Genomic DNA, 13,852 nt, shown 5'->3' with positions numbered 1-13,852 from the left:
GTTCCTGTCAGATCACTGACATTAAGCACTGTTGGCAAGTGCAGTGCACTCAGCCCTTTTAAGGCCAACTGAGGCACTACTCAATTGAGAAGTAGTGGCTCTGGTCACGTAAAACTGATAATGGCTGGGAGAGTGGTGTGCTGACCTCATGCCCCTCCATATTCACATCCAGTGATGCTTATTGGCTGAGGATGACACAGCAGTCGGTTGGCACTATTAGGCCTTCCCAAGGCTGTTCGGATGAAGTTAATTAGGAATAGATTTTACTTGGTGCCTGTACCTCTGCTTCACTATAACATAATCAATCATTTTATCTCCCACTACCACCACGTGTCTTCCACATGTGGGTTTTCTCTTTCGAGTTTTATAATATGTCTGTTATAATCATCTCATGTTGTTCACAAAATTCAAATAATTTCTCACTTCCTGAATTCATTCTTCCCAATCTGAACTTACCGGCACATTTGTCATCGTCTCGTACGCCTGCTGACACATTAAAATCTCCCACGAAAATGACATTGTCTTTGGTGTTTATCAATTTCATAATTCTTCAGTGTAGTCACAAATATTTTCTATAGAAACATCTTTCATAGGTGGCTAGACTGTATGGGAGGGATTTTTTGGTGTGGAAGGGGTGGCAGCTATCAAAATGCAAGTACAATTGGTGGTTAGTAGCTTTAATGTGATTAGAGGCGAGGGTGGAGCTATCGGAGGAGCGTAGGTCAATGTCCAGAAAAGTGGCATATTGTGTGGAGGTGGTCCAGATGAAGAGGATGGGAGAAAAGATGGTGAAGTTGTGAAGAAATGTGGATAGGTTGTCTTAGCACTGTGTCCAGAACCTGAAGATATCTCCAATGAACCCAAACCAGACTAGGAATTGGGAGTTTTAGGAGGTTAAAAAGGTTTCCTCTAGAAGGCCCATAAACAGATTGGGATTGGAAGGTGCCATGCAGATGCCCATGGCTGTGCCGTGAATTTGTTTGTATACCTTCCCTTTTGAAAGTTGTGGGTCAGGATATAGTTAGTAAGGTGTATAAGGAATGAGGTGGTGGGTTTGGAGTCTGAAGTGCATTGATAGAGGTACTGCTCGATAGAGGCAAGGCCATGGGTATGAGGGATGCTGGTGTATAGGGAGGTGGCATCAACAGTGATGAGTGGGCCTCCAGAAGGTAAAGGGGGTGGAAATGGTGGAAAGTCAGTGAAGAAAGAGGTTAGTATTTTTTATGTGGGAGGCTAGGTTTCAGGCAATTGGTTGGGGATGTTGGTCAAAAAGAGCAGATATTCTGTCAGTGGGAGCACGATAGTCAGCTGCAGTAGGGCATCCGGGATTGTTGGGTTTGTGGATTTTGGAGAGTGCATACAAGGTAGGTGTGCAGGGTGTCGTTGGGGTGAGGAGGGAGATGGACTCAGGTGAGAAGTTCTGGGAAGGGCCTATGAATTTCAGTAGGGACTGGAGGTTACAGGCCGGTCGTTGTGGCCGAGCGGTTCTAGGCACTTCAGTCTGGAACTGCGCGACCGCTACAGTCACAGGTTTGAATCCTGCCTCGGGCATGGATGTGTGTGATGTCCTTAGGTTAGTTAGGTTTAAGTAGTTCTAAGTTCTAGGGGACTGATGACCTCGGATGTTAAGTCCCATAGTGCTCAGAGCCATTTTTTGGAGGTTACAGTGAACTTCTGGGATGAGATCATTCTGGCAGAGGTGGTAGGTGAAGGGGAGAGAGTTGGCAGAGGCCTTCCATCAGGTAGCCACTAAGACTGCAGGTTGGATGATTAAGTCTGGATCTGTTTTTCAGGTTGCACATGGCTGTCTTTTCTTCTGATGGAAGGTTAGTGATCTTAGGAAGGGGCCCGAGGATGGATGGTAAGGCAAAGTTGAAGGTAAGAAATTCCTGGAAGCTGACTAGAGGTTGGTTAGGTGGGAGGGTCATGATTGATTGGTGGTATGAAATGGGACAGGCAAGGTTCAATGTTGGGATTAGGTTGGCATTAGTTGGCAGAATTGGCGACAAACAAGTTTTTCGGCTGTAGGGATCCGGAGGAGGAGAGTAGGTCTTTGACAAGTCCAATGTGATTAAATTTTGGAGTGGGACTGAAGGACAGGCCTTTGGATAGGACTGAAACTTCTGTGTAACTGAGGTTTTTGGTGGAGAGGTTAACAACGGTGTTTTGGGTTTGCTTGGGTTCTGGGTTTTGTGGGGTGTTGGTTGGGGATTTTGGAGGATGCGGTACATTGAAGAGGGCAGCTAGACAGAGTGTGTGTTGATGAAAGGGATTGGTGGGGAGCCGGCCGCGGTGGTCTAGCGGTTCTAGGTGCTCAGTCCGGAACAGTGCGACTGCTACGGTCGCAGGTTTGAATCCTGCCTCGGGCATGGATGTTTGTGATGTCCTTAGGTTACTTAGGTTTAAGTAGCTCCAAGTTCTAGGGGACTGATGACCTCAGATGTTAAATCCCATAGTGCTCAGAGCCATTTTTGATTGCTGGGAGAAGAATGGGTGTTGATGGATAGTGATGCCCCAAGGTGGGACTAGGCTGTCAACATGTGGGATAATGTATGGAGGTGGTTCTGGAATGCTCCCCCAGTGTTGAACTGCAAGCTTTTGTTTTTATTTTTTTCTCCACAGACATGTGTATGTAGCGAGGACTGCACAATAACAGTTTCTTGTGTAGGGAATAGAGATGGTTGTGGCATGTTTGTGCCATGGAAAGGTGGTTTTGCTGTATCAGGTTTGTGAGGGATTGATATGTCAACTGGGTTAGCTTTAAACTTTACCGCAGTGTATGTTCATTATACAGGGTGATTCAAAAAGAATACCACAACTTTAGGAATTTAAACTCTGCAACGACAAAAGGCAGAGCTAAGCACTATCTGTCGGCGAATTAAGGGAGTTATAAAGTTTCATTTAGTTGTACATTTGTTCGCTTGAGGCGCTGTTGACTAGGCATCAGCTCAAATGGAAACAGATGAATCTTTCATTTCAAAGATTGTGTTTAATGATGAAACAAGTTTCCACACTAACAGGAAAGTCAACCGTCACAATGTCTGTATATGGGTCACTGAGAATCCGCGGGAAACAACTCAGTATGAACGTGACTCGCCTAAGGTGAACGTTTTCTGTGCCATTTCAGCCAATAAAGTTTTTGATCCCTTTTTCTTCGAAGGTGCTACTGTAACTGGACTACAGTATCTGGAGATGTTAGAGAATTGGCTGTTCCCTCAGCTCGAACAAGAAGCACAACAATTCATATTTCAGCAGGATGGAGCGACACCACATTGGCACTTATCTGTCCGTAACTACCTGAACGTCAACTACCCGAGGCGGTGGATCGGCCGCCAGGCAGCCCGTGACAGAGCACTTCATCACTGGCCTCCAAGAAGCCCTGATCTTAACCCCTGCGATTTTTTCTTATGGGGGTATGTTAAGGATATGGTGTTTCGGCCACCTCTCCCAGCCACCACTGATGATTTGAAAAGAGAAATAACAGCAGCTATCCAACCTGTTACGCCTGATATGCTACAGAGAGTGTGGAACGAGTTGGAGTATCGGGTTGATTTTGCTCGAGTGTCTGGAGGGGGCCATATCGAACATCTCTGAACTTGTTTTTGAGTGAAAAAAAACCTTTTTAAATACTCTTTGTAATGATGTATAACAGAAGGTTATATTATGTTTCTTTCATTAAATACACATTTTTAAAGTTGTGGTATTCTTTTTGAATCACCCTGTATTATGCATCTATTTCTTTGTTCGTACAATAGCTACTCCATTCTTCCCTGACTGTTGGCTTCCACTATGAATTATTCTGAAATCTCCTGATCTAAATTTGTCATTTCGAGCCCACCTTGTCTCACATAGCCCCAGAGTATCCAGCTAACACTTTGTCATAGTCCCTTTGACTAGATTTAACAGATTTCGCACATTCCATATGCCAGTGTTAAATTTACCTTTTCTTTCTTTTTCCGGTCTACCTGCTCCTTCTCTATGAGCATTTCGTGGAATCATGACCTGATGGCGGTGGTGGTGATGGTGGTAGTGGTAGCAGTAGCAGCGGTGACAACTGTAGTAGTAGTAGTAGTAGTAGTAGTAGTAGTAGTTGTTACGAAACACTTTATACTACAGGTACACAGCTGTGGAAATACATCTTGATAAATGAAGAACCACATTGACTGTTAAATGATGGCGGTGATATTTGCTTTGTGGGGTGGTTAACTGTGTGTTTATCAGCAGTCATACAAAATCCCAATCTTTTCACAATCAAATCTCGCCACTTTCCTGAATGATGATGATATGATGAGGACAACACAAACACCCAATCCCCGGGCAGAGGAAATTCCCGACCTGGCTGGGAATCGAACCCGGAACCCTGTGATCCAGAAGCAGCAAAGCTAGTCACTAGACCACGAGATGTGGACGGTTGTTAAATGATCCTTTTTTTGAAACAATTGGTTTTGCAAATGGTTCAAATGGCTCTGAGCACTATGGGACTTACCTTCTGAGGTCATCAGTCCCCTAGAACTTAGAACTACTTAAACCTAACTAGCCTAAGGACATCACACACCTCCATGCACGAGGCAGGATTCGAACCTGCGACCGTAGCGGTCGCGCGGTTCCAGACTGTAGCGCCTAGAACTGCTTGGCCATTCCGGCCGGCATCTGGTTTTGCAGCTTGAACTCACATGCTAAGGTATACATCTGAGTAGTAAAAAAGGGGGAGAAACAATATTGTCTACACCCCAAGTTTAAAAAAGTATGTAGCAAATAACTGATCAATGCTCTAACAATCAGTTCATATCAAATACAAACTGGGGTTAAACGGACAACCCAACATTCTCAGTGAAATCAAGATAAAATGTTGACAGAAGGAACATTAGTCAGGTAATAAAATCAGGAGAATGATAAGTTGACCATTCCAGGTAGCAAGGAATCCTGCAATAAAAATCTTACGAGAACTGATAGGGTCTAAAATTCAAAGTTTGAGAATGTTCAAATAAAATAGGAATATAATAGATAAACTCACCATTGGGAGAGCAACATAGTGCAAAATAGATTCATGGCAAGCAGATAGAAAAATTGATCAGATAAAAACCACAGTCAAATAGGAAACCTAAAATAAAAATAGAGCATTAATAGCCAATAAAGACAGGTTGCAGAGGAAACAGATATAGCGAAACAGTCACATAGGAATCCATCGGAAAGACCAGCACACACAGACTAAGTAATAAGCGATCCATGTGAGCATGACAGAAACAATAAATGCTACAAATGAATGGGTCAGAGAAAGTTGGGTGGAATCCCAACATAGCTGATTAATACAAAGATGGCAAAATATAATCAAATCTGACACAAGAAATAATCATAATACGAAAAAAAAGGGAAAAAAGTAAATACGGCCAGTATCATCAGATTGGAATAATGATAAAAACATTTAGTTACAGAGGGTGAGAGATGTATAGCAAATCTCAAGAGGAAAATAAAACAAGTGATTGAGATAATGCATTGTAAGAATTGTCTCCCACAACACACACTAAATGACCAAACTGAATTGACACATAACAATCTGCTTGCAAATTTTGGCTGTCTAAATAGGGTTACTTAATTTTATTCATATTTTCACTATAACGATATTATATATTTTTGTTACAACTTTTCATCCCATTTCCTATTCCCTTCTGTTTTTCCCCTCCTCCCCCCCCCCCCCCCACTTATGTTTGGTTCCATCGTCCTTTCAATTATTCAGTCATTTTCTTCCACCCCCTCTCTACTTGAGGTCTCCTTTACATTTCTCACATTCTTTAACTAAAAGTTTTTTATCATTATCCAAAGCTGATCATTACTGGTTGTATTTAATGTCTCACTTCCCATCAAGATTATTTCATGTTCTAGGTTTGATTATATTTTGGCATTTTGTGTTAATCAGATATTAAGGAGGTCACCCAACGTACTCTGTCCCATTCATTTGTAGTATTTATTGTTTCTGTCATGCTCATGTGTTGTCACTTATTACCCAGGCAGTGTGTACTGGCCTTTCCAGTTGGTTCCTTGCCCCCACACGCTCGGTGTTCCACCGGCCCTCATTTGTGTTTCTTCCAATTACGTGACTACTGAGTTTAACATTCTGCTAAGTTCCTTAATATTGTCCTTTGTGCATTTTTCATCATCTTTCAGTTAGTCTGTTTCTCTGTATCTATTTTCACCAACCTGTCTTTAATGGCTATTAATGCTGAATTTTTATTTTAGGTTTTCTATTTTACCGTGGTTGTTATGTGTACCTGAAGATGTAGCTATAAGCTGAGAACGGATAGAGCTGTAGAACACCTTGCACACATAACGAATGCCATCTTAAAAACATCAACACTTCCCTGACTTTTGGAAGGCGGCCAAGGTCCTGATGTTCAGGAAGCCAGGGAAAGACCACCCCCTGCGACACAATTACTGACCCATCAGTCTGCTGTGCTCACTCAGCAAGATTGCTGAGAAGGTAATACTAAAGTGCAGGACATTCTCTAGCTGGGATCCATCTGTACAAACGATAAAATTGTGGTATGTACTTAAATTAGAAGAAAACAAAAGTTGTAAAAATGTAATCTGGAGTACAAGGAATCCTCGAGTGTCGATGAGCAACATACAGTAGACATTGAGCATTCTACTCTCACATAATATAACACAATTTTTATGTTTCTCTGCAATGCTACTTCAACTTTGTCGCCTCATGTTTTAAAATAATGAAAGAAATGAGAGATTAACAAAATGCATTCTGTATTTTTAGTCTGTAATTCTGATGCCACCTCATCATGTAACTTGTCCAAAAGATTCAGTTGTGATGACGGTTATTTTGGTGGTCCCGTAAAGGGCACCAAATAAAAAGAGGCCACTACCAAAGCTTCCACTGATGCCATTTTCTCAACATTACAACAAAAGAAACAAGTGCTGGAAAAAGTAGTAATTCCGTTACCTGCAACGACAGCAGAATGCCGCTGGTGCTACCTGACTGCAACCGGGTTCACTCTAATGCTCTGGTCGCTGCACACAGAATCGAATATGTTTAATTTGCTCAGTGCCGCCCTGCTCCCTGCTTGCAGCATCACTATAATCATGTGCACTGACCATCACTATAATCATGCATTCTGACAGTACTGGTTTGTTTCACCACCGCTGCTCTGCTCACAGCACTGCACTGCTTTAATTGTGCCCTGCTGCTCCACAATAACTGCAGCCTTACAATGCAGCATCACAAATTCGAGGTAGAGATGATACAAAGAAGGGCACCATGTTTTGTTACTGGTTTATTTAGTAGGCACAAGAGCATCACAGAGCTGCTCATCCAACTTCAGTGGTAGATACTACAATGGAGGCATTTCACACAGCATACAGATTCACTGTTTACATTCTATGAGTGTGTTACAACAAGAACCAAGCAACATATTACTTCCTCCAAACGTATCTCTCAAAATAGGCCATGACTGTAATGCCAGAAAATTTCTGGAGGGTTACCAACAATCTCTCTACCAACACAACATTCATGCAGAGAACAGGACAAGGCGGAGGGAAGGATGGTGGTAAATGAAATATCCTTTACCATACATGGTAATGTGGCTTAATGAGTAGGCAAAAATGAGAGATTCAGCCACATAACAATGGAAACCAAATATATACATTCCTCTGAATTTGAAGGAGTGGTTACTTATGAAATGCTCCTGAATATCATTCCTGACGTTGTTCAGCTTTCAATAAGCAAAATTAGAATGACTGCACCATTACACACAACTTTAAAGAGAGTAATCTGAGAAGAAGTAGGAGGTACGTTTACTGGAAAGGCATAATTTGCACAACTTCCTCAAAGAGAAGTCTGTTGGCCTATCTGGTGCTTTCTGATGCTGAAAGGGTACCTGTAATAAAAGGTTTCAGAACCACCCTTAAGAATCCAGTTTTTAAATTCTAAAACAAGAGTAGTTCCCTGCCAAACATGTAGCCACAAGCACTATTTACACAGTAGAATTAGAAATTACCATGGAGGCGGCATGAAAAAGCTATGAAAGCTGGAGCATGGAAAATCTGGTTGACCAGATGAGGATCTGAAGCCTGCTCCACCAAATAGAGTCCTGTGACTTAACTACTGCACCTGTGATGGACTGCGTGGGGTTCTGTACCCTGCTCTACCCAAACATGAGTTACACTGATATCATCATTGAAGAAACAACACAGCATAACAGACTTTTTTCAGTCAGTTGGTATCCTTGACTCTCAGCACACTACTTGTAACTGCACAAATGACTAAGGTTTAATTGTTTCTGAAGAAAATTATGCTAAAACAATGTCATATCAAGCACAAAGGAGTGGAGGTGGGGGGGAGTAGGTGTAGATTCTGTGTAACTGCAGAAGAATAAATTACTGTGTAACTGGGGCATACTAAGGTCGTTTGATAAGTCTGGTAAAAAAAAAAGGAAGAAAAATTTTTGTTATACAAACAACTGACCTTACTTCTCGGCATAGTGTCCTTTGAGGAATGTCCACTTGGTCCAGCAATCCTCCAGCTTTTTCATTCCATCAGAAAAATAGATTCTGTCAAACTCTGCAAAATACTCATTGACTGCAACTACGACTTCCTCATTTGATGGAAATTTCTTCCCAGCAAGAAAATGTTCCAGTTAGGGAACAGAAAGAAGTCTCTTGGGGCTGAATCTGGTGAATAGTGTGGACAAGGAACCAGTTCACAGCCCAATTCATGCACTTTTGCCATTGTTATCACTGATGCGTGGGATGGTACATTATCCTGGTGAAAGAGCCCTTTTTGACATTCCAACCTTGGCCTTTTTTTCAGCCAATGCAAGTTTCAAATTATCCAACAACGAAGCATAATAGGGTCCACTCGACTTATGGTTCTGCATTTTTCCCAGTTATCTGTAAGAATTATTCCTTGGAAATTCCAAAAAAACAGTGACCATCACACTACCAGTTGACAAAATTTTCTTTTCCTTCTTCAGTGTACTTGCACCAATCTTTGTCCACTGTTCTGACTGCTGTTTTGACGCTGATGTGTAATGATGGCCCCAGATTTCATCAGCAGTCACAAATCAGCACAAAAAGTCACGCGGACTGCGATTAAACATTGTCAGACATTTTGTTAAAATGTTGTGCTGGATGCACTTTTGGTTGATTATGAGCAATCGTGGCACCCACATCGCACAAGCTTCTCATAGCCAATTCTCAATGCATGATATTATGCACTTACTCGGTTGAGATGCGTGCAGTCTCAGCAATCTCACGTGGATTCTATCAATGGTTTCCTTTGTGGCGACCTCAACTGGATGGCCAGAATGCACTTCGTCATTGGTGCTTGTCCAACCACCTTTAAATACATTAATCCAAAAGTAAATGGTCTTAAATCATGGTGCAGAGTCGGCATGAACTTCATCCAATTCTGTTTTGATTTGTATGGCACTCCAACCATTCAAATGAAAATGTTTAACAGCAGCAGGAAACCGTGTCATCTCCATTTTCAATCGCAGATGGCTGTCAACAATGAACTGTACACTGTAAAGAGTTTAAATTCTTTACACGGTCCTTGGAATAATCAAGCTTACCAACCACAAAGGAACAACAAAACTGTTTCATTCTTTCATGAAATTTCGCAGACTTATCAAACCATCCTCATAAATGCAAAATTGAATGCAGCCATAGTACAGTGTTGTTGGTTATTATGAATCTCCCCCTTTCTGAAAGCTGTTCTTGAAAAATAACTTCACTTCATGGAAACGGACAGAGTTTACAGAACCATCTTTCTACTGAGCTGAATGTGCTCAGCTGAAAGCAGCATATGAAAGTGGAAGCTCATTCCTGATGGAAAGAAAATCTTCAGCTTCATCTTTGATCATCTTAAAATAATTATCAAATATTTTTCATCAAGAAATTTCACTTGCAGTATCAATGCTCACCCAAACTTTAGTCACAATTGGTATTAGTTGACCACAATATTATTGCACCTGGGAGGGAAGGTGCTTTGGCCTGCTTATCATGAGTGGTTATTGTGTTATTTCATGAGGACATGCTGAACTACTTTAAAGTATATGCATAACTCTCTTCAAATAATTCACAATGTGATGCATTTTCCATAGTCATCACTGTACTTATCTAATGTAACATCACCGTCTGTTTCCGATAATGGCCACAGAAGGCCAACTGCAATAATATTGTGGCTGGGTAATACTGGAGATGACAGTAATTTATCACAGTCAATGCTAGACTCTAGAATTTGAAATTTTACTAGAAAGTCAGGTAATTCATCCAAATAGGAGAAAAACAAGGATGTTGTAACATAATGGGCCTGGCAATGTAAGAGTTTCAGGATTGTAATTATATACTTTGTGTTTGCTATATTTAATTTCTCTGAAGCTATTCAATAAAAAAACAATGTTTCTAAAATTGTTCTGTTACTTACATTTTCACCCCAAACATAATCATAAAAGCAATATGTTGTACCACACATTGTCACAAAATGCTGAGACACTACTGTGTATCTGACATAATTAAGCCTTCTGAAGAGCCTTTTTTCTTGCAAAACATTTGGATATAACGTGAAATTTTATTTTAGTGCTACAATACAAATTGTGAATCTCTCTGAAATGTTTCATGCAAATCATACAGTCTATTGTCTATCAAGTAACATTCATATTTTGCTACTCATGCTGTACTGCTTGTTTAACAGTGATATGAGACATTCAACACTAAGAAAGCATTGGAAAAAGCCTCTGTAATAGGCTCCTGTCCACAAGGAAATGCAAGACTCCTGCATGCCAAGTGCTAAAGCTCTCATCACCACCTTCCATCTTTGATGGCCATCCTTCACCAGCAAAACTGCAAGGTAGCAGACCATCAAATTGACAATGAAAGTAATACTGACACGGGAACATTTCCAAATGTCAATAAATGATCTTGACGAAACTTGGCAGGTATGTATTGGAGCAAAACTGTGAAATACTTTTTTTTTGTGCCCCGTTTCACTTTTAAGGGTTAAAAAATATTGTGAAACGTAATCTGGCATTTTAGGTTTAGAGGGAATCTACATCTACATCTACATTTATACTCTGCAAGCCACCCAACGGTGTGTGGCGGAGGGCACTTTACGTGCCACTGTCATTACCAATACCTTTGAAACGATTATATATAAAAAATGTTCTCCATATAAAAGCTGATATGTAATTAATGTTCTTGAGAACTGTATAATTGACTTTTGTAATAATTTGAAATTTTGCAAAATACCCCACCACCATTAAATAACAATGAAAAATGAAAACTTTTGTTACAATATAAATTAAAGATGCTTTCATAGCCACATACATAATAAAGTTGGATCCTGAAATATCATTTTTGGAAAATATGTTGTACACAATGTGATACTGAGTATTTTCAACATACCTAATTAAAATACCTACACATTCATTACTATTCTAATTATTTATTTTACGTATATTTGTTTTATATTTTTAATTGTTATTTTACATTAATTTTTTGTATTTTATTTTGCTGTTTCACAAACATGTATTTTGTTAATTGAAAATAATAAGTAACTCATTATTGTGATAGAAAATAATCACAATAATGATAATCTGTATGGAAATGCTTAAAACGTAACCTTTTTTTTACACCATGCACATAAAATAAATGAAATTTCTTCACATAATATACATGATGGAGAAGAGAATATTACACAAAATTCAGTAGGATTTCAAATTTTCATGGGTGATCCTCTAAATATCCTGATTTATATCAGGCATATTTCAGTATTGATAAGCCTTGGCGAAGAGAATTAATTATGTACTAGCGACTGCAGCTTGATTGTATTGTTTCACAAGTGGACAATGACATCATAATCATTCAACAGAACTAGATCTGAAAATGTACTCATGAAGTTCTTCCAACAGCGAGAGCCGTATGTGTTCCACCGCTGTACCTGTGCAATTGAGCCCTTTGGGATCAGCAGATGTTTCTTGTTCTCACATACGACACTCAAAAGTTTTTTTCACACTGATGACCTGCCTCTTCATAGTTTTAAAACAAACTAACGGTGAGGGTGAGCTTGGACCAAGAATTCGAGAATCTCTTTTCGAAGCCCAAATGTCCTTGTGACAGTGCTGAAATCTGGGAAACAAACATCTGACCAGGTCAAAAGATATTTGAAAGATGTGTTCCTTGCCAGTAAGGAAGAAATATCTGTATTATCGTAAGATTCTTGCAAAAATCAATGTGAAAGAGTTGTTTAGAGCCTTGTACCTGAGGACAGGGAACTTGTTCATCTGGCGATCCCAAAGGGCTCAACGGCACAGTTACAGCTGTCAGATGTTGTTGTTGATGTTGGAAGAAATTTGTGAGAAGATTTTCACATCTAGTTCTGCTGAATGATTAGGATTTCAATCTCCACTTGAGAAACAATACAATCAAGCTGCACTTGGAAATGTTGCCTTGTCAGTGCTACTTTCATTATCAATTTAGTGGGCTGGTACCTTGCAGTTTTGTTGATGAAGGATGGCCATCAAAGATGGAGGGTGGCTATGAGAGTTTTAGTACTTGGTGTGCAGGAGTCTTGTATTTGCATGTGAGCAAGATCCTAGTACATATGGTTTTGGCATTGCTTTCTCATTGTCATCTTGCCAGATTAAAACTGTGTGCCAGATCAGGACTCAAACCATGGACCTCTGCCTTTCTCAGACAATAGCTTTATCAAAGAGCTGCCCAAGCATGACTCATGGCCTGCTCTCACAGCTTTATTTCAGCCAACGTTTCTCTCTCCCACCTTCTAAACTTCACAGAAGTTCTTCTGCACACTTAGATGGACTAGCACTCCTTTCAGGTACTGGCAGAAGTAAAGCTGTGAAGGCAGGTTGCAAGTTGTGCTTGGATAGTTCAATCATTAGAGCACTTTACCATGAAAATCAAAGGCCCCAGGTTTGAATCCTGGCCCAGCGCACAGTGCTAACCTATGATAAAGTTTCATAATTATGACCAATGTCATCTTTTGTACAGTATTTGCATCTACATTGGCATTATGTACTGTACCAAATAGTATCTTGCAAGGTATAGTGTCAAAAGACAATGTTATGGGGGTAACAAGAGCTTTAATAGTGTTTAGGGAGGGGGTGTTTAGAAACCAGTAGCTTCACAAGGCAAAGTGGTGACATCTTTCAGAGCTACTGGAGTCAGTATCTAAAATAGCTTTCTCATTGTATTTAATCTGTGCAGCATGGGAAATTCTTAAAATCATTTCCAAGCAAACATTCTGCTAGAGTGTAAGCACTGTTCCTAAGCGTCGGATCATGCTACTTACAACTGGAAATATTCTCAATCTCCACTAATACTTTTGTGGACATAGTGAGATGATAAGCTGACTCAGAATACAATACTGTCTTTCAGTTTTTCATTACATGTTGTAACAGAGCAAGGTGGAATCATCCACCTTGTTCTTGTACCACTCCTGACATCAATATATTTTTTCTTTTATTTGATCCCATTTTGTTGAGAACACAGATAAAGCAAATATGAAAAATATTTAATTTTGTATTCAAGCCTTATTTCATCACATTTGATTATTGATGATATACACTCCTGGAAATTGAAATAAGAACACCATGAATTCATTGTCCCAGGAAGGGGAAACTTTATTGACACATTCCTGGGGTCAGATACATCACACGATCACACTGACAGAACCACAGGCACATAGACACAGGCAACAGAGCATGCACAATGTCGGCACTAGTACAGTGTATATCCACCTTTCGCAGCAATGCAGGCTGCTATTCTCCCACGGAGACGATCGTAGAGATGCTGGATGTAGTCCTGTGGAACGGCTTGCCATGCCATT

General features: G+C 40.3%; 1 protein-coding gene across 1 annotated transcript in view; it reads right to left on the bottom strand.

Moving 5' to 3' along the window:
* The window catches only part of LOC124721581 (26S proteasome non-ATPase regulatory subunit 5-like), a 197,084-nt gene that overhangs the window by 91,458 nt on the left and 91,774 nt on the right, over positions 1-13,852 (bottom strand). The window lies entirely within an intron of this gene.

This window comes from Schistocerca piceifrons, chromosome X, assembly GCF_021461385.2.
Source record: "Schistocerca piceifrons isolate TAMUIC-IGC-003096 chromosome X, iqSchPice1.1, whole genome shotgun sequence".
Taxonomy (NCBI): domain Eukaryota; kingdom Metazoa; phylum Arthropoda; class Insecta; order Orthoptera; family Acrididae; genus Schistocerca; species Schistocerca piceifrons.
This window is presented reverse-complemented; position numbering and strand designations above follow the sequence as displayed.